Source organism: Anser anser (assembly GCF_964211835.1).
Source record: "Anser anser genome assembly, chromosome: 1".
Classification (NCBI taxonomy): domain Eukaryota; kingdom Metazoa; phylum Chordata; class Aves; order Anseriformes; family Anatidae; genus Anser; species Anser anser.
This window is the reverse complement of record NC_139720.1, coordinates 163,379,290-163,404,560: the sequence shown is the minus strand read 5'-3', so window position 1 is coordinate 163,404,560 and position 25,271 is coordinate 163,379,290. Positions and strand designations below refer to the sequence as shown.

The 25,271-nt window shown below is 35.9% G+C and overlaps 1 long non-coding RNA gene across 1 annotated transcript; it reads right to left on the bottom strand.

Moving 5' to 3' along the window:
* Positions 1 to 11,874: 11,874 nt before the first annotated feature.
* On the bottom strand, positions 11,875 to 25,060 carry LOC310893971. The gene is made up of 3 exons (XR_014579440.1): positions 24,591 to 25,060; positions 21,279 to 21,448; positions 11,875 to 16,206 (listed from the first exon to the last, which is right to left on the bottom strand). It is a non-coding gene; the product is annotated as an uncharacterized lncRNA (long non-coding RNA).
* Positions 25,061 to 25,271: the final 211 nt, after the last annotated feature.

Below are 25,271 nucleotides of genomic sequence, written 5' to 3'. Positions count from 1 at the left end.
ATATTTACAAGGCAGGCATCTAACACGTGCTAGTCATCTTAAACTTCCTTTACAGAGGGGACGGAAAAACAGTCTTCAGTAGGATGTGACTAATCTAATTCTAAAGTAAGTTTCTCAAAAATGTCATATAAGCCAATACCAAAATTTTATCTTATTTAAGAAAAATAGCTCTATTACATATAGCTCATATAGTACATATAGTTCTATTAGAGGTCTATATAGGTAACTGTTTATATTTGAGGATAAGTAGTTATATGCCCAAATTTTATTTTCCATTGAAGGGGGACAGATTGCTATACTTAAAGAAATGTGGAAAGGACGATGTTAATACTCATAAGCCAGTAAGATCTGAATAACTCATATTCAGATAACCTGGATGATTTGTTCACAAACATATACTGTTAACATTCCCAGGTAATATTGTCTATGTTTAAATTCCCAGATGGAGTGGAAAGAATTTACTTAAAATTATAAAAATAGTAACAGAATATACTTGTAAATTTATCCAGTCTACATCCAGACAATTCATTGCACTTAAATTCACAGACTGGTACTTTCTCACAGATGTAACCTCTACTAATGCTCTCCTAGGGAAGACAGAATGGTAGGGAGACTCTACAGACATGAAATAATAGCATATGATGAAGTTGTATCTTCCACATGATCTCATGAGGAGATGTTAGGTGTTCTCACCCGTTACATGAAGCAGTTTCTCTCTTGTTGTGCCAATCCAATCAACATGAAATGCAGGTCAAAATGCTAATGAGCTACAATTAGCATAGAGAGGTAAGAATGTCTCTTGCATTTAACAAGAGAAAAAAAAATAACTCCATCAGTTCCTCAGTGTTTAAATCTACTGCTTTCTGAATGATTTTTAATGTTTAGAAATTCTCCTAGGAAATAAAAATATTTGTTAATATATTTGTTTATATTCATTATAATGTGAGTGGTTCATATTATATAGGTATGCTTTGGTCAAAGCTTTTCCTCTCTGTATACACCACCTCAGTTCAGGGCTATTTAATGTACATTTAAGAAAAAGATATCAGAAATACATTATTATTAGCAGATAAGCTATTTTTTTCCAAGTCATGATTAACATCACAGATGTCTAATAGAGAGCTTAGCACCCATGAATCTTGATGGCATTCTACAAGAGGTGCTATTCCACAGTCCCTTGTGACTAGAATCGATTGTCCTCTGTATTTCTCTGTAAGTCTTGTTACTAGATTCTACTAAACACTATTAGATAAGGAAAAAAAGGAAGAAGACAACATAGTTTTTATTAATGTATTTATTTATTCTGACTTTATGATGATTCAAAGGGAGACCTGAGTAATCAAGCTGAAATTATGACACATCAGAAGTTATTAAGGCAATATATGCTTTGGCAGTTTGATCACAAATTGTTTTCAAATACTTTCTGTTAGTAGTTTCTGGTATCTAGTAGGATATGATAGTGCCAGCTCCTTACCCAGGAATAAGTTTTGAAGCACAGCATTGTGAAATGAAAAAACAAACATACAACGAAAAGGAAAAAAGATATAGACTTATACTTCGCATTTTTCTGGGCAACAATAACAATATGAGTATTCCTATAGGACCAAACATTGCTTTTTAAAACATTAAATAGCAAAGCAAAGTGAAAATGGCCTAGACTTGTGAAAAGTATTAGGAGTTCAAATAAAATATACTATCTAATACTAATTTTGATCATTTACCAAGATACAGGCATTTGAACAGATTTTTCAGCATTTATTTTCAGTGTGTATATGTATTTTCTTATCTCTAATACAAAGCATTTAATAGCATTTGAGGTAAATGTAGTAAATATAAGAAACTGTTGTAAATTAATCTTGCCTCATTATAGGTGCCTAAATAGTTCTATTTTATATGAATGTATGTAATTGTCTAAATGAAATTAATTAATTTATCGCATTCATAAATTTTAAGTACTTTAGCGTATCAAGAAGGAACTAGAAGGTACAACGCAGAACTTGAAGACACCTCACCATTCTTGAGCAGGTGAATTGAGCAGCTTGATTACATTGTCTAAATGGATAGATGACATATGTTCCTAAATAGCTCCCAGGTATCCATTATATAGATGTCTTTACTAGAACAAGTTGAGCTAAGATCTTTTTATAGCAAATAGAGAAAAGTGGGGGTTTTATTTATTTATTATTATTTTTTTTTCCCCCCAGAATATAACTCATATGCCCTTTTCCAGGTATGTATTTAAGATTAAATTAAAATTCTGTCTATAGAACCCTATAAAGAGGGGTCCGGACAAGTAAAGCAGATGGAATAATCACCATTTGGTCATACAGGTCTTCAACCTTCTTTTCATGTTCACATATTACATATATAAGTTAAGCTGCCCCTGAGATTCCTCAACTAATGCTGACCAAACTAGTTCCAAAGCTATTAAACCCTATCCAAATGGTTCTGCCTGAGTTAACCAGGATTCTTTTTCATTAGCTTGTGTTTTTGTGTTGTTGTTTTGCTATTGATTTTGTTGGTTTGTTTGTTTTGTTTAGGCAATTGGAATAATTGCCATGATCAAAGAGTTTATATTTTTATGTAGAACACACACAGGTGTTGTATTTGAATGAGTGTTTCAGGTAAAGGTTTCTAAACTTAAGCCTGGAAAAACAGGTAGAGTTTGGACCTTTTGCATGATTGGTGTTTTCTATCAAATGGATTATACATTCAATATTGTGACTGTTACAGATTTTACTTTTAGTTGCTTAGCTTTTTCACAAAGGGTTGGAAATCTGGATATCTTACATAATCAATTTAGTTGTTAATAGTTAAATATGCTTACAGCCTTAACCAACTACACAGTACATACTGTATATCTAAATCACACAATGCTTAAGTCCTTATTTGAAATGATTTGTTTCTTCCTACACGTAGTAACTGTTGTTTTTTTGAATGTGATATTTGGTGAAACAGGAAGTCAGTTAACTTTTAGGTTTATGGAGAAAAGACAAATGTTTCTGTGGTATAGATTCATGCAGTATGTGTTTTACAGACATGGAAATAAAAGATGTCATTCTCTTCATCTGATTCCATTGTCCATATCATAGTATCTTGGAAACTTCTCCTTTTGTAGATAGCCTTTACATTACTAATTGTGTATAATCTGACATTTCAATTATTACCTAACACAAATGGCATGATAAAATTGTCTGATTCAAACAGACCAATTATCATTTCTAAAGATTTATAAATGTTGCCAGTATCTGTAGGAGAGTCTCCATGAAAATTATTACTTTCACAGCATAAGCACTGTATGACAGTTTATAAATAAGATCATTTAATTTTCCAGTTCTGGTCCTAAATATTAAACATTTAGATGATCTGTATACTATAAACTATAGTAGATTTAAACAGGTTTGAAATACCTACTTTATAAGTATTTCTTAGAGATAAAGCACTTGATCAAAAGAAATAAAACTTGAATTACATGGAAATTAAGGTCAAGTTTGGGATACTGGTATCTACATTCACTTTCCAGATCAGGCATAGGCACATTGACTTCCACAGTTACAAACAACTTCATTTGGCGTAAGTTCTATGTCTGCAAAAGTAAGGCTATTGTATCTAATTCTCTGTTTCTTTTTTCTTTTCTTCTTTTTTTTCTTTTCAGTCTCCTAGGACAACAAATTGATAAGAGTTATGTATGAGATCACCTTCATCAGTTGTGCAGAAATTGCAAATAGTTTTGCAATTAAGGTAATCTGTAATCATTTCCAGGGCCGGATACTTAAATTATGAAATCTTTGGGGATAATTTCTGTTTTTGGTGTTTGTGGGCTACCAAGTGTAATGGAACCTTGATCTTGATTGAGCTTTCAAGGCAATATTTAATACAGATTATTATGCAGATATATACACCAATCAACAATTAACTTTTCAATAAAATTTTCCCCTTTTAATCTTGATATTATCTAAAATCGGACAAATAGCAGTTTTCTTTATCTTGATGTTCCTTGCTTCAAAGATTATTAGTCACTTGCATTTGGACAACTTTATTATGACTATAAAATGAAAGTACATTTATGCAGCCTCATCCACTAAAAAAACAAACCAAAAAAATAGTAATAATAAAAATAAAAACAGTAAGTATTATGGGCTTTAATATTTTGGCCCACAATATTATTAATATTTTATATTGTAATAATTATATATAATGTTATAATACTGCTATCACAATGTTATAATATTAACATATTATACCTTGATATTATTTTCATATTATATTAGAAATAATAATATTAATACATGATTATAATAATATAATAACATTTAAGAGACTTAGGATAAAGGTGTATTCATGGAAGATTATGTAATTCCACAAAAGTCAATAGAGTTTACATCAATAGTAACAGTAGATATCAGGAAGCTACACACCAGAACAACTTCAAAGACACAGTGTCCCAAAAGACCAAACAAACTGGCAAGAAGAATCACTATGACCAGGTAAAACTGGAAGCTGTAAAGAAATTAGATACAACTTTGTTGAATTAACTGTGGTGTGGAAACTTTGTTTTTATTTTTATTTTTTTAAAACAATGTTGATGCCAGAGGAGGGAAGGGTCAGCTCTTTTAAACCTGTTTAAAGGATTGCCAAATTGATGTCAAAATCTCAGGCAGATCCATTTGAATTCAGAATTCATTTTCATCTAAAAGATTTTGGTAAAAACTTGTTGTGGTTTAACCTGGCTGGCAGCTAAACACCACACAGCCGTTTGCTCGCTACAGTGATTTGTGTCACTTTGGAACTGCCAGAGTCATGACACCTTTTTTTCAAGCATTCTGCCAGCTTTTTAGGATCTTGCAGTTGTTCAGGGGTGAATGTCCAAAACACTGGAGGTGACCACTGCTCTAGAAACCTGCCCATATCCTCCCACACTCCCTGCCACTCGCAACTATCCCGCCTCGAGACAGATCTCCGGATGAGATTCCTAAGTAGTTGTTTAACCCTCAACAAAACCTGAAGCACATTCAGGAGACATAACAACAAGGACATGCTGGTCTGAGTATCCCAAGGATATTCAACATCTCGGAGAACCACCATAACTAGCTCGGGGGATAAGAGGGTGGTGAAGGAGAAAGGGAGAGTGAACAGGTAGGGAAACATGTCTTCCCCTGTCCCCTTCACAGATTGGCTCCCTGATGAAAAAAGGCAATAGGTGCAATTGCTAATAGTTTCCGAGATATGTAAGTACAAATACCAGGTTAGAGTCATGACCAGAAATTTCATCATTTCATAAGCCATTGTTACACCGCACAGTACCATAACAATCTTAAACCAGGGCCCGGAAAAGATAAACAGTGCAACAGGGAGCACATACAGAAAGTAACGTGCTATAAAACTCAATTTGGAAAACAGGCACAGCAGACTGGAGATTAAGGCAATCAACATCGTGACTAGCAACTATTAAGCAGGTCCAATACTTATACCAATTTTAGTTTAACACACTCTGGTCAGATTTGTCGATATCTCAACCCTTCGGGCCCCACGTTGGGCGCCAAAAGGACTGTTGTGGTTTAACCCGGCTGGCAGCTAAACACCACACAGCCGTTCGCTCACCCTCCCCCTTCCCTCTCTGGGATGGGGGAGAGAAACGGGAAAGTGAAGCCGGTGAGTTGAGATAAAGACACTTTATTAAGACAGGAAAATAATAATAACAATAATAATAATAGTGATAATGATAATAGTATTAATCATAATAATGTGTATGAAACAAGTGATGCACAATGCAATTGCTCACCACCCGCTGACCGATGCCCAGCCTATCCCTGAGCAGCCGGCCCCCCACCCCGGCCAGCCACCCCTATATATTGTTTAGCATGACGTCAGATGGTATGGAATACCCCTTTGGCCAGTTTGGGTCAGCTGTCCTGGGTCTGTCCCCTCCCAGCTCCTGCTGCACCCCTAGCCTGCTCGCTGGCAGGACAGAGCGAGAAGCCAAAAAGTCCTTGGCCTGGTGTAAACACTGCTCTGCAACAATTAAAACATCAGCATGTTATCAGCGCTCTTCTCATCCTAATCCAAAACATAGCACCCTACCAGCTACTAGGAGGAAAATTAACTCTGTCCTAACTGGAACCAGGACAAAACTATAAAAAATAATAGATTTTTAAGGAATGTTAGTATGTATGTTTTGTGGGAGAACAACAAGGCATTTGTAAAATGAAGATTTTTCCATAGCTTCATAGTGGAGAAAAATCATCAGTCAGCCTGCACCTGTATCATGAAATCTGCAGATCCTTTTAAGAAGGGTTAATTTTGAGGCTTCCAAGGATTAATCCCTGGCTTCCATAACCAGGAGAAACAGAGCAGCTCAGAGCTCTTCACTTTGGAATTATATAATTCAGAAGCTATTAAATGGTTAACTGCATTGGGAAACTAAAATTATTTATTTATTTATTTATTTATTTATTTATTTATTGGTGATTTTTCATGTACTAATCCAGGAGCATCTAAGTCAGCTAATGGTGAAATTTCTGCTCAAAAAGACAAACACAAAGAAATAATTTTAATATATTAGTTGATACAACAGAAGGAAAGGATGCCATCCAAAGGGACCTGGACAAGCTTGAGAAGTGAATCAATATGAACCTAATGAGGTACAACAAGTCTAAGTGCAAGGTGCTGCACCTGGATCGGGACAATCCCAGGCATGAATACAGACTGGGAGAAAAACTCATTGAGAGAAGCCATGCAGAGAAGGACTTGGGGATTTTGATGGACGAAAAGCTTGACATGAGCCAGCAGTGTACACTTGCAGCCCAGAAGGCCAACTGCATCCTGGGCTGCATCAAAAGAGGAATTGCCAGCAGGTCGAGGGAGGTGATTGCCCCCCTCAACTCTGCCCTTGTGAGGCCCAACTTGCAGTACTGTGTCCAGCACAAGAAAGGTGTGGACCTGTTAGAGCAGGTCCAGAGGAGGGCTACGAAGATGATGAGAGGGATGGAACACTTCTCTGTGAAGAAAGGCTGAGAGAGCTGGGGCTGAAGAAGAAGAGAAGACTCCAGGGTCACCTCATTGCAGCTTTTCAATATTTAAAGAGGATTTATAAAAAAGATGGAGAGTGACTTTTTACACAGGCAGATAATGCTAGGACAAGGGGGAATGATTTTAAACTAAAAGAAGGGAGATTAGATTAGATGTTAGGAGGAAGGTGATCACTCAGAGGTTGATGAGGCACTGGAACAGGTTACCCAGAGAGGTTATGGATGCCCCATCCCTGGAGGTGTTCAAGACCAGGTTGAATGAGGCCCTGAGAAACCTGATCTATTGGGAAGCATCCCTACCTGTGGCAGGGAGCTTGGAATGATCTTTAAGGCCACTTCCAACCCATTCTATGATATTACACAATATTATGCAGACTAATTTTGCCCAAGGACGCTACAGAAATTAAAAAGATAAATGTTCCTAAATGCTTCAAACAAATTCAGAACATATACCTCATTAAAATATTTAAAAATAAAATCAGGCATAACTTATTCTGGAAGTCTTTAAATAGTGATGAAACAACTAGTAATTTGAGGCAGAAAACAAACTTTTTTTATTATTATTATTATGATTAACGTGACATGTTCTGGCCAGTTTGGTGTTACTCATACTGTGCAAAAATCCACATCTATCTTTAGAGTAAATACTCCTGAAGTTATATCTATAATACACTGAATTAAAAGAAATTAAAACTCCATTTTCTTTAATACTACATTACTATTTCTATAATAAAAAAAAAACATTTGTCTTAAGGCATTCCTAGCACAACTATTAACAGATACATATTCAAAACAGATCAGCAACAATTTAACTGAATTACTCTCACTGAAAACATTTAGTCTTATTGGAGGTTGGTGAGCAAAACTGCTGGAGAAATAAAATAAATAATTCAGAAGCAACAACTTAAAAATATTTTTTACTATCTTTATTTTTCTCCAGGAGTCTCTTTGAAGGCTTTGTAAGTCTTGCTCTCTTCTCAAGCATTTATATTGTTGTTCCAGAGACATAGGAATGTATATACTTAAAATATCAAATACTAATCAAGTTGCTGCCATGTAATTAATTACAATAAGAACCAGGATACTCTAAAAAATGTCACTAATCTTAGATTCTCAACATAATAAAATACTTGAACTCTTCAAAAAAAAAAACTAAACAACAAAAACAAAATCCTGTTACATTAAGCATATTGATGAGACCCCACCAGGAATATTGTGTTCACCTCTGGGGCCCCCAGCACAAGACATGAGCCTATTAGAACAAGTCCAGAGGAGGGCCACAAAGATGATGAAGGGGCTGAAGCACCTCTCCTATGAAGAAAGGCTGAGGGAGTTGGGTTTCTTCAGCTTGGAAAAGAGAAGGCTCCAAGGAGACCTTATAGCAGCCTTCCACTGTCTATGAGGGGACTACATGAAAGCTGGGGATTCTTTGTCAGGGACTGTAGTGATAGGATAAAGGGTAATGGCTTTAAAAGAAGGTAGATTTAGATTAGATGTAAGGAAGAAATTCTTTATTGTGAGGGTTGTCAGGCACTGCAACAGGTTGCCCAGAGAAGTTGTGGGTGTCCCATTCCTGGAAGTGTTCAAGGCCAGGTTGGATGGGGCTTTGAGTAACCTGGTCTAGTGGGAGGCATCCCTGCCCATGGCAGAGGGATTGGAAGATGATCCATTCTAACCCCAACCATTCTATGACTTTATAATATCTGGTTCTTGGTCCCTTAAAGCACTGAGTTCCAAATCACTGATTTTTTGCATCTTGGTTCTCCCTTAAATTCAACTCAGTTGAAATATACATGATTTCTAATACGTTAATTTTAAAGAAGTGAGTCTCTGTTTTGGAAAAGACAAAGGCATCTCATGTTTTATTCATCCTTTTTCTAGTGTGTAGAATGCATTTTAGAAGGAAAGAACAGTAAGAGAAATCACTGGTCTGAAAGAAATATTGCATGTAATGAAACTGCCAGAAGTGCAATAATAGTATTAATACCGAGATCTTCAAATTCCAAAACATGTTTTGCTCTGGTAGGTAGGTGTGAAGAACAAATATAATTCATTAAAGAAAAAAAAAAAAAAGCACTTTGATTTATCCTATTTTTAATCCCAAATCACTTTTGTAAAACTACGGTGTTGTTTAGTAAACTGTTTTACAAAGCACAACAGTATAATTCCCTTTTTAATTTTCTTTTCTTTTATCTTCTCTCTTCTCTCTTTCTCTTCTCTTCTCTTCTCTTCTCTTCTCTTCTCTTCTCTTCTCTTCTCTTCTCTTCTCTTCTCTTCTTCTCTTCTCTTCTCTTCTCTTCTCTTCTCTTCTCTTCTCTTCTCTTCTCTTCTCTTCTCTTCTCTTCTCTTCTCTTCTCTTCTCTTCTCTTCTCTTCTCTTCTCTTCAGAATCATTTCATTTGAGATATTTAAGCCGGGACGTTTTTGGATCATTTAATTTTTTTTATTTTTCCTACTTTTCTCTAGACCAAAACCAACCAACCAGCCAACCAATAAAACATCAAACAGCAACAACGACGACAAAAACAACCTGCCATTCTGACTGAGCAGCAGACGTTGTTCTAGAATTTGATGTTCTTATAGTACATTAAAGATCTCATCATCTCTGCAACCAACTCTCCAGATTCTGCAAACTCTATAAATACCATAGTAGCCAGAACCCAAAAATCAATAAATGCTTAAGAATGGCTGTTGAGGAAAAAGATTATCTTTAAGGGAAGTAGTGAAATGATTCACAACAGTGACGGCGGTGAAAGATACCTTGCACTACTTCCCTAAGATCTAGTAAGTATAAAAGTGCAATTCTACATTGTCACTTGTGTATACAATTTTCCTGCCTTTTCTTACACAGAACCATTCATGGAAGTCAAAAATCTGATTTTCCTATTAACTGCATTCCATCTTAGGCTGTCATAAAAATGTTAGTGGGTTAGGGTTGGGGGAGTGTGGAAACAAACATCCAAAAGGAACAAATATTGTTACCTTAAACATATTATATAATAAGACTATTTGAATCTTATTTAGTTTTTGTATGTCACTATATTATTAGGTACTTATAAATATTTTTAGTAAGCTTTTTTCTTTTTCCCTTCCCTTCCCTTCCCTTCCCTTCCCTTCCCTTCCCTTTCCCTTCCCTTTCTCTTTCTTTTTTTTTTTTTTTTTTTTTCTTCTTCTCTTTAAGAAACATGAAATTTTCAGGAAATAAGGAACATAGGCTGTGCTATGTTTCTAGCATTAAAATTCTCCTTCAGCTGTAATGGCATTCACTTTTAGACTTTACAAATCTTCTTTCTGTAAAATACTATTCATAAAACAATGTGACTGTGAATATTCATCTTGAAGCTTGCCTTCCTTCTATGGATGATCATACATGTTGAAATTCATATCTTCAAAATCCCTGCAATATACACTGTCTACTGTGAAGATACACTGTCTACTCTTGAAGGAAAATAACTTTTTCTCTATAAAGATAGAAAAAACATCAAGTGATCAGCAGTATTTCTGTTTTCTAGCTTTGAGAAATTTAAATATTTTCAGGAGTATACAACAGAATCTAAAAATTGTTTCTGCTGGCTTAACCCAGAGTACCTATATAATTTTCTTGCAGCAAATATGCTGGATCTCGGAGTCAGAATGGCTTTCCAAGCTAGGAAAGATTTCCCTCTAAGGTCTTTTGGAGGGTATTACTGCAAAAATAGTAAATGGGAAAAACAGAAGGAAATGTTTGAAAGTAAAATTTTATTTTTGATGTTCAGCCAGTCAGTGACTTAAACATCTTATTCTGTATAAGATCTTATTCTAGTTTTTTCTTCTTATGTTGTCCTTCAGTACAGCAAGAACTCTTTCAGACGAAGATTATTCAAAATGGTATATCACCCATAGAAGGAAATTACTGAATAAGTAAAACTATTACTTTTCTTGCATCTACATTTCTTAAAACTAACACATACTTATGGAAATGACTTAATACATTTAATCATTCCACAAAGGGATTTTAAAACAGGAAGACTACAAGTACATTCCTGAGAATATGGATTAATTAAAACTTGTTAGAAATTGCTATCCATTACAGAAAGTTGTCTCTGTAATAAAAAACAATTATTTTACTAGCATTAAATATTAAAATATAATTTTATGTAACCATGAGTGTTGTACTCATATATGTGCATAAAGTTATAACACTGAGACCAGAAACTGAACTGCTGTTGTTTTTTTTTGTTTTGTTTGTTTTACTTCTGAGCTAATAAAGTATCATTACTACAGAAGTCAATCAAAATAACTACTTTTTTTTTCTTTCTTTCCATAAAGATTTTTTTTTCATTATCCATACTTGACCTTCATTAATAAAATAAACATTGCTTTGTTTTGGTTTTGCTTTTTCTTAGTCTTATTTTTAATTCAGCTAGAACTTGTAAAAGAAAACTAAAATAAACCTACAGAGGACTGTATGAACCAGTCTAAACCTGGGTGTTCAGAAAAAATGTAAGTCACAGCTGAAGCTTACCGTTCAAGTCCAAGTAGACCATGTCATATGTGAAGAATAAGAGAAAAAGAGTTTCAGGACTTTCTTACTCTTTTTGGACTATAACTAAGAGTGGGAAGGGAAGGGAAGGGAAGGGAAGGGAAGGGAAGGGAAGGGAAGGGAAGGGAAGGGAAGGGAAGGGAAGGGAAGGGAAGGGAAGGGAAGGGAAGGGAAGGGAAGGGAAGGGAAGGGAAGGGAAGGGAAGGGAAGGGAAGGGAAGGGAAGGGAAGGGAAGGGAAGGGAAGGGAAGGGAAGGGAAGGGAAGGGAAGGGAAGGGAAGGGAAGGGAAGGGAAGGGAAGGGAAGGGAAGGGAAGGGAAGGGAAGGGAAGGGAAGGGAAGGGAAGGGAAGGGAAGGGAAGGGAAGGGAAGGGAAGGGAAGGGAAGGGAAGGGAAGGGAAGGGCTTGCCCGACACAAACCTCATTCATATATGCTTTAATCGGGTCAGCTTAAATGCTCAGTTTCTGAAAAGAACAAAAAAAAAAAAATAGAAACACACTCTTAAGTGTTGTGTGATGGGGGAAGGATCTCTCATGGTTTCCTAGAAGTTTTCTCCCAGTGAGCCATAGTGTATTCTAAGCAAGCAAATTTGCAAAAAGTGTTATATCTACATGCGGCAAGATCACTCAAATAAGTTTAAAACACATTTTAACCTTGAGACCTGATGCTATTTCTCAGACAGTAGTTTTCCTTAAACATGTAAAAGAAGGTTAAAAAGAGAAGTCATTAATATTGCTTGTGATCTTAACCTCCACAGACAAACTAAAATTGGCATCTTTATTAAAAGGCATTCAAGCAACTTCTGTTTCTAAAATGGAATAATTTGTCACAAAATTACAAAGTTGGTGCACAAATGCATTCTATGTGAACAAATGTCACAGATCATCTGTGTAGGGTCACTGATGATTTTGTAGTTGAATGATGCTCAACAATTCTGAGGTAGTGATGTATAAGTTGAATAAAACAACCAGTAAACTACGTTTACTAAGAAAAATCGTATATTGTTAAAAAGCTCAGCTGATTTTCCACATATTTCAAAAAGCTGGCAAAGACTAGTTGAACCTGAAGAAGAAAATTCAAGGAAAAAGTGAGGGTTATAAATTACTTTGTTTACCTTGCTTTTTGTTTGTTTGTTTGTTTTAGTTTACTTTAGATGTTTGTTGGGTTTTGGTTTTGCTGTTGTTGTTGTTTGTTTGAAATATTTTCAAAATCTAATCATCTTTTGTGATCCGCTGCTGTCATATTTATGATCCAAGAGCTGAAAAACACAGCTTTAGAAGTGTAATTTTCATGATCAGTTTAGGGTATTCCCTTCAAAATCTGCAGAGAGTATGGAACCTGTGTCTGTAGGGAAATATAAAGATCAGTTTCTGTAGTATAAAAAAAATCCCTATTTCAGTGAAATAAAGATCATATCCACAGACAAGGAAGGAGGACAAAATAAGATATTTATATAATTTGTATCAGAGCTAAAAGAGAAAAAATAAGTGAAAGACGGTTGTAAGTATAAGAAATAAAACTTTAGGGAGTTGTCTTTCCCTGATCTCAAAGTTTATTTTACTGCAGTGAAAAATAGCAAACTATACCACTATCTTACAGACATTTGTAGAGACATTTCTTCACATCACTTTCAGAGAGAAATTTATTACAAGTATTGGGGTGGAAAGCTGGGGAGCAGGAGGGGGAAGTGTAAACAAAACACATTGCAGAATCTAGCAGTTTCTACATTAAATACAATTCCCTATATGGAATACAATACTTCTGTAGTGTGCTTTTATCACTGCCTACTGTCTGATTTCAGGGAAGAAAAAAAATTGTAAAAAAAAAAAAGGTGTTAAATCTGTTTCCTGTATTTATTTAGACACACAGCACAGCATTTGTCTAGATTTACTTTTCTGAGTGACCATTTTATAAAACTCCTTGACAGTTCTGTCTAAATAATTGTTGATTTGATGAATGAGGGTTTTCTGAGTTGTTTTTTTTTTGTTTGTTTCTTTCTTTTGTCCTGCCACAAGCTGCTGCTTTCCCACAGAAAGTAAATCACCTAGACACTTGAGTTAATGTCTCAGTAGATTAAATGAAGGGGATTCTTTACAAATCCCAGTCTCTTTGAAATATTATTATCTCTGAAAATTGCTTTGATTAAAGTCTGATTGTCTTAACACCATGAATTAATACTACAAATTGAAAAAAATCTTGTGTATCTGAAAATGTGTCATATAACAATTAGGTTGGTCTAGCACAATATATTGTTTTCTCATGACAACCTGATCTAATTTAGAGCATCATTATATCTAAATATGAACTACAGCACTGTTATTAGGTTTTGTATGAGACTACTGTGTTCTCATGAATACATGATGGAGCTTGGTGGCTAAAAGAGTGATTTGATATAGCTTGGAGTGTTTGATTTTGTGTGGCTTTTCTATGAGCTAATGTGCACAGACTGCTTTTCCATAAATTCACATAATCTATATCATAAACATTCTCATGGTTTTACAAGAATCTCTAGCATATTTCAAACCTGTTCTCCAGAGAAACACCTCATTAAATGAGACAGATAGACATTGTCTACGTTCAGATTTTCACTTGGCAGTCAAGCTTTTCTTCAAAGCCCATAGAGGAATACAGGTTGTTTCAACATGTGATACAGAACATAGTAGAATAGTTGCTCTGAATCAATATAAGGTAAGGAATAACATATCTCAGGCTGCTAAACTTGGGGAAGTTAGTAACTTAAAAAAGAATCACTCTAAAATCTTTAAGAGAAAGTGTCACCCTTTATATTTACAGAATATCTAGTTCAAATGTGATTTTGGATGGAACCTGCGAATGGTACTGCAATGTCAATAGAGATACTATTGTCAGTAGAGATAAGTAATCAATAAACCTTCTGGAAAGCTGTTTATTGCTTTCAAAAACCAGTTTCAGGCAGCTGACTAGAATAATTTAAAATCAAAGTAAGGAGGCCAGTAGACAGTACAAAAGATGATAATACAACCTTTTTTCTATATGTCTTTAAACATTTGGCTGTTTTGAATGTTGATTCTATTTAGAAATATTCCATCTGTCTACATTCATTTATTCATTATTTCAGTTACAGAACTGTACATATATGATTGTAACTTTACGTGTCAATTTATGACTTAGCTCAATTACCTACTGCAATTTAATTGTGTTTTCAAAAAGTAAGTTTCATCCTCAGATCAAAACAGTGACATCACTGATATGGACATGTTCTAATACTTACAGCAAATCTACTGAACGCAATTCTATTTCTAAATTGGTGACGAAAAGGAGTATTCAAATTACTTGTTTATAACATTTATTATTCTACACTTTTGTGAATATCTAAAATATGTAAAAATGATTCTTACATAAATTATATGGTCTTAAAAAAAATGGGGCTTCTAATAAAAATTTCTAAACACGTATAAATGTTGAGGTAAGTAGAGATGAGAATGAGTGGAAATCTGAGAAAGCTATTGTTTCCTGACATAATCTGCATCATCTAGTGGCAGCTGGAAATATGCTTAGTAACCCAAGCAAATGTAATTGGAATCTTGAAGATTACATGCTCTCATCAAACAGGAAATAGTAAAAATAAATATAATGTACACAAACATGGGAAAAAAAATAGGACCATTTCTATTTAAAAATAAATAAATAAATAAATTGAAAAAATAAAGACAACAAAACAAAAAAATCCTACAGGAATAAAGCATGACAGGCTGACAACAGTATGGAGAAAAGATAATGCAGTAGATACTTTTGAAACGTGATGTCAGACAAGAGATACAATGGTAAAGAAAATATACCTGGAGAAATACCTGGAGTGATAAATAGAATCCATTTAACCATGGCTAGAACATGAACTGCAAAAGATAGAATTGGAAGACGCATTGTATCCATCCAGCAGTGAAATCAATGAACTTTCCCCTTTGTCATTTCAGATACGAAAAAATAATGCCACTATGCACCTCTGTAAAGGAAGCTTTAGAGCAGGTCTATGCTTTGTGGTCATGGTATTCATTATATATTAACTGCCATTACATAGACTCTAAAATTTCTTTCTCCTGCACCTGTTCTGTTCCAGCTCTCAGAACACCTTTGCTTCATTCTTTCCAGGTGCTCTGCTTTTCACTCCAAGTGAACTGTGTGAAAAAGAGAATGGTGTAATACTGTTGGAAAGCCAGACACAGGAAGAATACAATGAATATAAAAAAAGGAACTCTGACAATATAAAAAGAATGGCATTGTTATGAATTACATCTAATTTTCAGAAACATGAGTAAACAGAGCCCTGGGCTGGATCTCTGGAATGAACCGGAATAATTCATATTGACTTAATTTGGGAGGACTGTGGGGACTTCATTACGTAACACAGAAATACTCTGAAATCTGTATGAAGCAAAAATCCTACTGAAGCTTGACATTTACATATTTATTTTCATTTGCAGTGAAAAATTTTAAAATTGTCAAAGGAAACCCTGAAAATGTACATTTGCTGCTAAATTTCCATGATTCAGATTTCTTATTTAAACAGTTCCCAAGGGCTATGAAATAATAAAATACCTTTAATCTTTACATGGCAGAATTAACTGTGATTCTAGAAGATGCCTGTTCATCATCTTGTCAGTGGTCTGCCTCTGCCCCCTCTGTAAAAACAGATATGCTTTTCTGAAATATCTGTGAGATTTATACCAAAAAAAAAAAAAAAAATGGGCAGGGACCCAATTTTCCTGACTGTTCATGAGGATCAAGACATAGACAGGATTGAATAAAATGTAATTAATAATGATGTACCTCATTACAGGGCCCAAAAATACTTGAGCTTTCGTTGCTTGCAGAGAAGGACATGCCCTTCAGATAGAGACACTTAAATTTCATTATAACAGAAATAAAGCGACAGAAGGGTCATAGTAGCAAATAATCAAATACAGAAAAGCAAGAGAAAGACAGAGGAACAATCTCTAAACTGGTGTAACTATGGCAGTTTATATCAGGCAAAAATTAAGCTGGCACCCTCAAAGTGTATATTCGATTCCTGAAATTTAAACTAGTTAAGAAGAGGTGTATTTGAGTCAAAGGAGAAATAAAAATGGTGACTGTGCAGCACCTGATGTTTGCAAACAGGAGAAGGCAAGAAGAAAGAATAATCAGTAGAAAAGATACAGTTGTGCACATATCAGTTTACATCAGTTTCTATCCAATTTCTAGGACAAGTTACTGCCTGAAGCTGATGTACATAGGGTTGTTAACTAGTTACTTTAATTGGTTGCTTTACACATAGTCAGAGAATATTTTTAAGCAACCAAATATTATAATGAACTGAGGATTCTACTTGAAAAATAAGCTATGCTATTTTTCAGGCTGGTGAAACACAGATTGCTTTCAGTTATTTTTCTTGGCAGAACTTGTTTCTGTCCATAGCCTGTCAAACTAGCATAGTACCCAGATGGTTATAAGGCTCTAGGGCACCTGTATAATTCACATTAGAGTTTAACAGAAATGTAGTGAGTAATATTTATATATTTACATTTTAGATCTTCCTCCATTCAAAGCAAAACACAGCTGTTACATTTTCACCCTGACCATTATACTGTAATATCCCACTCAGCCAATGTCCCTACTGGTTGCCACTTTGTAGTAATGTTGCTGTATTTCTCTTCTTTCTAATCCTTGTAGAAAACCTTTTAATCTAATATATTTCCTATGGTCCATACAAGAAAGCAGTCTACCAGGAGATAGTTTCATTACATAATGATCTAGCATAATCATTTTTAAGGTATTTTTTACACCACTCAGTTTTACAAATGAGGTGTTATTTCTCTTCCAAACTTTTTTTTTTCTTTTTTTTTCCTGCTATGTGTGTCATCTGCACCACCTGGGGTGACCTTTCTACAATGACTGGGAGCACAGCACTAAAATATCTAAATTTCCTTATTGAAAAATGACAGCGTTACTTCCCAGATTGTTAACTGGTTTTCTTTTTATTATTTTGTGAGTAGTAGAATTTGAATGTTTCAAAGTCATATGTTAAAACTAGTCTGTTCACAATGAAAACATAAGTATTTTAGATTTTAGTGGATACATACTTGCAGGGATTATTTTATTATTATTAATAATAATAATAATAATTATTATTATTATTATTATTATTAAACTTCTCAGATAAAGAATGACTTTATAAATATATAAATATAAATATATCTATTCTCATCTTTAATCAAGCATGACAGAATCTATATTTAACTTTGATAACAATATTTAGTAGACTAAAATTTATTATATACACAAACACTATTTATATTAGTCACATGATTTAAAGATAGAATAGTGTAACAGACTATTTATACAGATCACTATGAACCTTAGATGGAAAAAAAAAAAAAACAAGTTGTTTAAGAAAAAATAAATTTAACTCTAGTTGGTGTGCCATTGAGGAAATGTTCTATGGTGATATGTAAAATGTGTTGCGTTCCTTCGAAACATACAGAAAAGTGTTTTAAATCATGAATTATGAACTGGACAAAGATCACAAATGTGAAGCAACAATGCATGGAAATAATTATTTTGTTTCAGGTTAACTGTATTTAATGAGACTTCTTGTCAGTGTTCAGTTAGATGTTGAAGGTGATGTTTGAATACAAAACCTAACATTAGCATGTTATTGTTAGGAGTTATTGTTGCTTGAAAGTTTTGTTAAGAAATGCTGTGCTGCCTTGTATTATTCTGATAAACTCTGTTCTTTGTTGAGATTAGATCTCCCCATTTGTAATGATGTTGTAGGCAGAAAATGAAGAAATTGGATGGAGGATTTTTGCATGTAGCCATAGTTCTTTTAATATGTTAGAATATATGCATTAATCACTTCTTGTCCTTACTTGTCCTACTGAATAGACTTATAACCTGAGTGAATGTGAGAACTGTATTGCGTATTTGTCTGCAGGTTGCTTTTAAATAAGCAAATTACCTGAGACAGTTTATGATTGACTTAATTTCCATTATATCTAGTTTGCTTATTTGTCATCTGTTTCTTTAATATTTACTGTTGGCAAAAACTAAGATGATATCTAGTGTTTTTTTTTTTTTTTTCTTCTAGTTGAGTTGAAGAAAGTACTAAATTTCATTAAATTTCTAAACAAGAAATATTTGCTGTTCCTGAGATGCCTCTGAGGACAGAATGAAATTTTTCTCTCATATATAGGAAAAAAAAATAATAATTTTATTAGATGGATAGAGATGGGAAAACTGGACCAGCTGTCTGCACAAAAATTCCTCTCCAGATCTGAAAAGGAAGCAGCAAATCAATCTGAATGACTGGAAGTAAGTGTTTCAAGTTCTAATTAAGTTGTAAATTCAAACTTTAAACAAGTGCATTTAGTTTAAAATGAAAAGGATGCTAGAAAAGACTAAAAATGCTAAAAAGTGTTAAGTCATTATCCTTCAAGTTTGTGATGAAAATAGAAAGTGGAATAGCAAGTTAGAGGAAGTGCAGGTAGAAAGGAATGCAACAACGGTTGTATTGCTGGTTCAGCACCCCTTGAAGGTCTTTGGTGAAAAAGCTGACTTCCATGCTTTCAGATATTTTTTTTTTTTTTTCCAGCTATATACTTAACCATATCAGCAAGCTGTCAAAGCTGTCAAAATCTGATTATTTTTTCCTCCTCACCTGTTTCAGTTCCCCAGTTCAGATGTGGGTACAGTAACAGAATAGCTGGCTGATATAGGGTCAGTATTTATCTGACTGTATTTAGCAATCAGATGAGAGTAAGGAAGATGATGGTAAAACCAAACCCATAATGGAAAAAAATCACAGGAGACTCTGGCCTTAATGAAGACATTCTTTTTTAATATTACATGACATTTTTATTTTTTCCTACAGCCTATCTCCTGCCATTTAATGTGTTGCTGTAACTTAATTCTACTTCATTTAAGTGACAAAAACCCTACAGCTATCTACTGCATTTGAAATAGTTTCCAAATGCAGAACCAATAAAAACGACAAGATGAAAGAGTTAATGTTCATGCTTATACATCCTTAATCAGCTTCTAATAAAGAAGATACCGAGAAAATGAATATAATATAAAAAGAAACATACTTTCCTGTCTTCTTCATTCTCTGTTTTTGCCTTTCTTTCACAACTCATTTTTTTATCTAACACATAAGAAAAATGAAATTCTTAAAGAATGAACTGATAGACTGCAAACTGAGATCTGCTAACACTCCAGCTAACAAAAGAAAAGACACATAACACTACACTAAATGTGGGTATTCTATCTCCCTCATCATAGATATTTATATAAAAATTAAGACTATTTGACTGTTACTAATTAAAATAGTAGTATTTTCTGGAATGTTCTTCAAAAAATTTCCTTGATTCTCTGATATCAATTTTTAGAGTTTACTGTTGTAGAATGTTAGCTTTTCATTTTATAAAGCTGGAACTCTTCCTTTTTGACTTTTTTTTTTTCCTTCTAAAATGCCTTAGAAAAATGCTTCTTGCAAGCAGCACCATGTGTCAGTGTCCTATCTCCACTAGAATATCTCAGTCAATATGAGGAATTATGACATAAAAAATTAAACTTGCAACAACAGAAAAATCTATTTTGTTTTTTCATTGTTGTGAAACAGCTTAATATATCTTCCTCCCTCCCTCCCTCCCTCCCTCCCTCCCTCCCTCCCTTCCTTCCTTCCTTCCTTCTTTCCTTTCTTTTATTTTAAATTTTTCCTCAACATGGTTGTTAGTGAAGAATATAAGGAAGACAGCATGGAAACGGATGCAGTTAAAGAATAGTTGCTACCTCATGCAGCATCTCAGTCAGAACCACAGATTACCTGATAATGGCAAAATCTTCCCCTAAAATTGTTGCTTATGATTTTGAATTGAAGATGCTATTCATTTTTCAGCTTAAAAAGTAAAATTGACAGACTTCAAAATGCTGCATGTTGCTGATTAGTGAATGATCAATCATAGAATACTTTAAAAAGAACAAGGTCTGGTTTTTTGTTGTTGTTGTTTGTTTGTTTTTTTTTTTCGGTATTGACTCCAAAGGAAATAGGAAAAAAATGTTAGAATATAAATAAAAGTGAATAGTAAACACCATATTAGGCCTGGGTAGAAATGACAAAGTCAAATGAAATCCTTTTAGTATCACTGAGGCATCATCTATGGGCAGGTGCATTCCACAGTGGAGGGGAGGATCACAGCATACAGGGGTTTTTCCTGAGCCAGGGAAGCCCTAGCAGAGCACGGAGATACACCAGGGCCTGCAGCTTTCTGGTTAATGAGGCATGGGTGGGGTCAGGAGCAACAGTGGCCACCCCACACTGCACTAAAAAGCAGCCTTAAGCTGTGCTGGTGACCAGGAGTGCTGCAACAAGGACTGATGAACAGGGCATGGTGGGTCAGCCAGGCAGTTTGCACAGGGCAGAAAACACAAGGAGGGCACTGCTTTGAAGGAGGGACGCTGGCCAAGTGGAAGACTGGAAGCATCCATAACCCAGCAACCGGACACTATTCTATGACCATCTGAGTGCAGCTAACAGAGGCAGTGAACAAATACAGTAGTTTGTTCAGGAGTTTGCACACAAGGGTGCAAGAAGTATCCTTCATCTCCAGTCTTAGTAGTGTATGCTCCCTCAGGTATGGTTTTGACATGCTGCAGAGCTCATTCCCTGGTAGCTGTTGGAGTTGCTGTGTCAGAGGCTTCTACTCAAACAGACCTTCTGAGAGTAAAAGTAGTTCTTCAGGTCTCAGGTTGCAGGGAGTGCCCAGAGCCTCTCCACTAAGTTGGGGCTGACAGTCATCTCTTCTGCAGCAGGTGTGTTGTTGTTGATGTGTTATGTCACCAGGTCATGGAGTTATGGGAGGAAGTAAGCAGGCTGCTTAACATCTGTGAAGATGAGCAAGAGACAGAGAAGACGTTATTGGAGACCCTACAGCTTCAGAAGTCCCAACCCCTACACTGCAGCGGAGATGCAGATGGGCTCTGTGCCAGGCAGTCATAAGTCTATAAAATATGAAGTCTGGAAACCAGTCACTACTCATTTAAGGTGAAATAGCTCATTTTCCTCATGAAGACTTGCACCTGACAAACAGATTTAGTGCCCTCCAAGCTAAAGAAAACCTGGGCATGGCTTCAAATGAAGCAACTGACCCAACTGAATATGTGCCAAGAACAATCACCCAGAATCAGCAGCAAGTGATTGTTGTGGGTGTCTCTCTGCTGTAGGGGGCAAAGGCACCTATCTGCTGACCTGACCATTTGTCTAGAGAGGTTTGTTGTCTGCTGGGGGCTCTAATCAGAGATGTCATGGAAAGATTGCTGAGTCTTATCCACACATCCAACTATTACTTCCTGCTGGTCTTTCACGTGGACACCGATGATACCACAGGCAACTCAGAAACTATTGAATAGGATTTCAGAGCTCTAGGGATGGTGGTCAAGGCTTCTCTGGCCCTAGATCATTTTGTCCTCAATCCTACTAGTTAAGGTAAAGGATAGGAAGTGTAGTAGACGGATTTTTCCAAGTAAACAACTGTGTCTCTAGTGTTGGCAATAGGGTTTTGGCTTCTATAACCATGGGGACCTGTTTGACGATTGACAACCAATGGGGAGAGATGGGATGCACAATGGGGCACACGCGTCTTTGCCAACAGACTAGCCAACCTGTTAAGGAAAGCTTTAAACTAGTCAAGATGGAGGAAGGGAATAGTTATGGGGACCACCCAGACAGCAAAATAAGGCTCAAGTCGGGATACCTCCAGCAAGTACATGCAGTCAAAAAAGCATCTACAAGACATGACTATAGGGTATCCTCTTGCACCCCTCCTGGGAAATTGGCATGTGCCAATACGTGTGCCTGTGCAACAATGTATGTAGCATGAGTAAGAGACAGGAGGAACTAGAGATCTATGTGCAGTCACGGGGCTTTGATGTCATTGCAGTTATAGACACATGACAGGATAGCTCACATGACAAGAATGTTATCGTGATTGGCTACTTGCTTTTTAGGAAAGACAGGACAGGTGGACAACACCTGTGTAATGGAACAGCTCAACCTGGAGACCACCTCTAAGCATGAAGAGGACAAGAAGGTGATCAGGAATAGTCAGCATGAATATAACAAAGGGAAATCACGCTTAAGCAACCTGATTGCTTTCTGTGGTGGGACAACTGGCTAGATAGATGAAGGTAGAGAGGTGGATGTTGTCCACCTTGACTTTTGACACTGTCTTCCATGCTATCCTCACAGGCAAGCTCAGGAATTGCAAGCTGAAAGAGTGGATGGTGAGGTGGGTTGAGAACTGGCTGAATGGCAGGTTGCAGAGGGTTGTGATCAGTGACAGAGAGTCTTACTGGAGACCTGTAGCTAGTGATTCATCAGTGACTTGGACAAAGGGACAGAGTGTCTCCTCTTCAAGTTTGCTGATGAAGGAAAACAGGTAAGAGTGGCTGATGCCCCAGAGTGCTGTGTTGCCATTCAGAATGATCTTGACACCTGGAGTGATGGGCAGAGAGAAACCTCTTGAAATTCAACAAAGGCAAGTGCAGGGTCCTGCACCTGGGGAAGAATAACCCCATGCACTAGTATAGACTGGGGACTGACCTCCTGAAAAGTAGCTCTGTGGAGAAGGACCTGTGTGTCCTGGTGAGCAGCAAGTTGACCATGAGCCAGCAACATACCCTTGTGGCCAAGAAGGCCAAAGGTATCCTAGGGTGCATTTGGAAGAACATTGCCAGCAGGTGAAGGGAGGTGATCCTTCCCCTCTACTCAGCCCTGGTGAAGCCTCACCTGGAGTGTTGTGTCCAGTTCTAGGCTCTCCAGTACGAGACTTGGAGCCACTAGAGTGAGTCCAGAGTGAAGTGCTTCCTGCTGAAGAGACTGGAGCATCTCTCATATGAGGAAAGGGTGAGGGAGTCGGATTTGTTCAGCCTGGAGAAGAGAAGGCTGAGAGGGGGAGAGGATGAAGCCAGGCTCTTCTCAGTGATTTCAAGTGATAGGATGAGAGGCAGTGTGCACAAACTGCAACACATGAAGTTCCATCTGAACATGAGGAAAAACTTCTCTACTGCTAGGGTGACTGAGCACTGGAATGGTTTTGTGAGTTTCCTTCCCTGGAGATACTCAGAAGTGATGTGGACACAATCTTATGTGCTCTAGCGGACCCTGTTTGAGCAGGGAGGTTGGACTAGATGATTTCCAGAGGTCCCTTCCAACCTCAACCATTCTATGATTCTGTGATACATAGAAGTCTTTGCTTTGGATTTGTTTTGTTTTGTTTTGTTTGTTTGTTTTTAATTACCATTTTCCGAAGTGTTAACTATCTTTGAGCAAATGTAATTGTAGTGTTTATATTTCAACTAACATTCTACAGAAATTTATTTTGAAGACTGCAGGGCACAGCTGATCCCAGCAGCCACCCTTTTCCAGGTCTCTCTGGAAAAGTGGATTTAGGAAAGGGTAAAACATCACATAGGAAAAGAATACAAAAAACTGTGAAAAACATCCATGCAAACACCAAAAAGGGAAGTGACAGAGAGTAAACGAGTGGCTGGGTTGGAGTTTGGTTGGTAACCAAGAGTAACTCACCACATAGTGGAAAGCATTTTATGAAGTAAATCTGATATAATCTTTAATAACAACAACAACAACAATAAGTCAGGCAAGAAAACAATATATACAAAAGCAAAAGTATATTCAGAAATTCCTGATCCAGTTAAAATTCCCATATGACCTAGACATAATAAGAAGACTAAAAAACTATTGCAAGACAAGTTTATAGAATGATTACAGACCATTCTGTTTTCCTATCTGACATTCCAGCAAGGTAATTTTAGATTATTTCTCTTTGCTTTCAGATTCAACAGAAGTTTATAAATCATCCAAGGCACAGAAGAAGCTTAGCCAAGAAATGAAGAAAACAGATCTCTTTCATATGTAGTTCGAATTTATTTTCATCATAGAAACTAAGTAGAATTCTAGTTGGAGCTTAAAAATATCATCAATAAAGAAAAATATTATCATACTTACACCATGATCTGCCTGTCCTTTCCATTGTCAGTATCCAGATATCCTTCAAAAGCAACAAAAGAAAGTATCCTTCTGTCACAAGATTGCATGAATGACAGAATGCAGAAAGAAACCCCATAGAAAAGACATGTTAAAAAAAAAAATAGAAAAAATTAGAAAAAAAAATTAAAAGTTAGAAAATCCCTCTCTCTAAAGAGAAAAATATCAAAAGCTGAAATGCTTTGCTCAGACTCTGCAGTATTCATACAGGGCAGAAACATCACTGATTAGTATCCGGAGACTACTGCCAAACTTATAGAGATTTATGATATTAAACATCAAGGTTAAAAGAGGAAGTTTCACTGTAAGAGGTAGCACATCATTCCCCTGCATTATCAACTATGAAAGAGGGACACAAGATCAAAAGAAGTGGGGATTCACCAGGGAGTTAGTTACTATGTTCAGATAGCATTTTTGTGCCAACCTTTTCCTCATCAGCATCTTAATTAGCTCTCTTCTCAAAAGACAGTGTATCAACAGAGATTTGCTAAGTGAAGCAAGCTCTTGTTTCTGCTTCTGACATGACTGGTTATGATAGTGTAGGGAGTGAGTGAGTCAGTGAGTCAGTGAGTGAGAGGTTTTATGTATCCTCAAATTTCCTCATATGAGTAATTGTCAACCTTCCAGGTTTAAAAAAGTAGA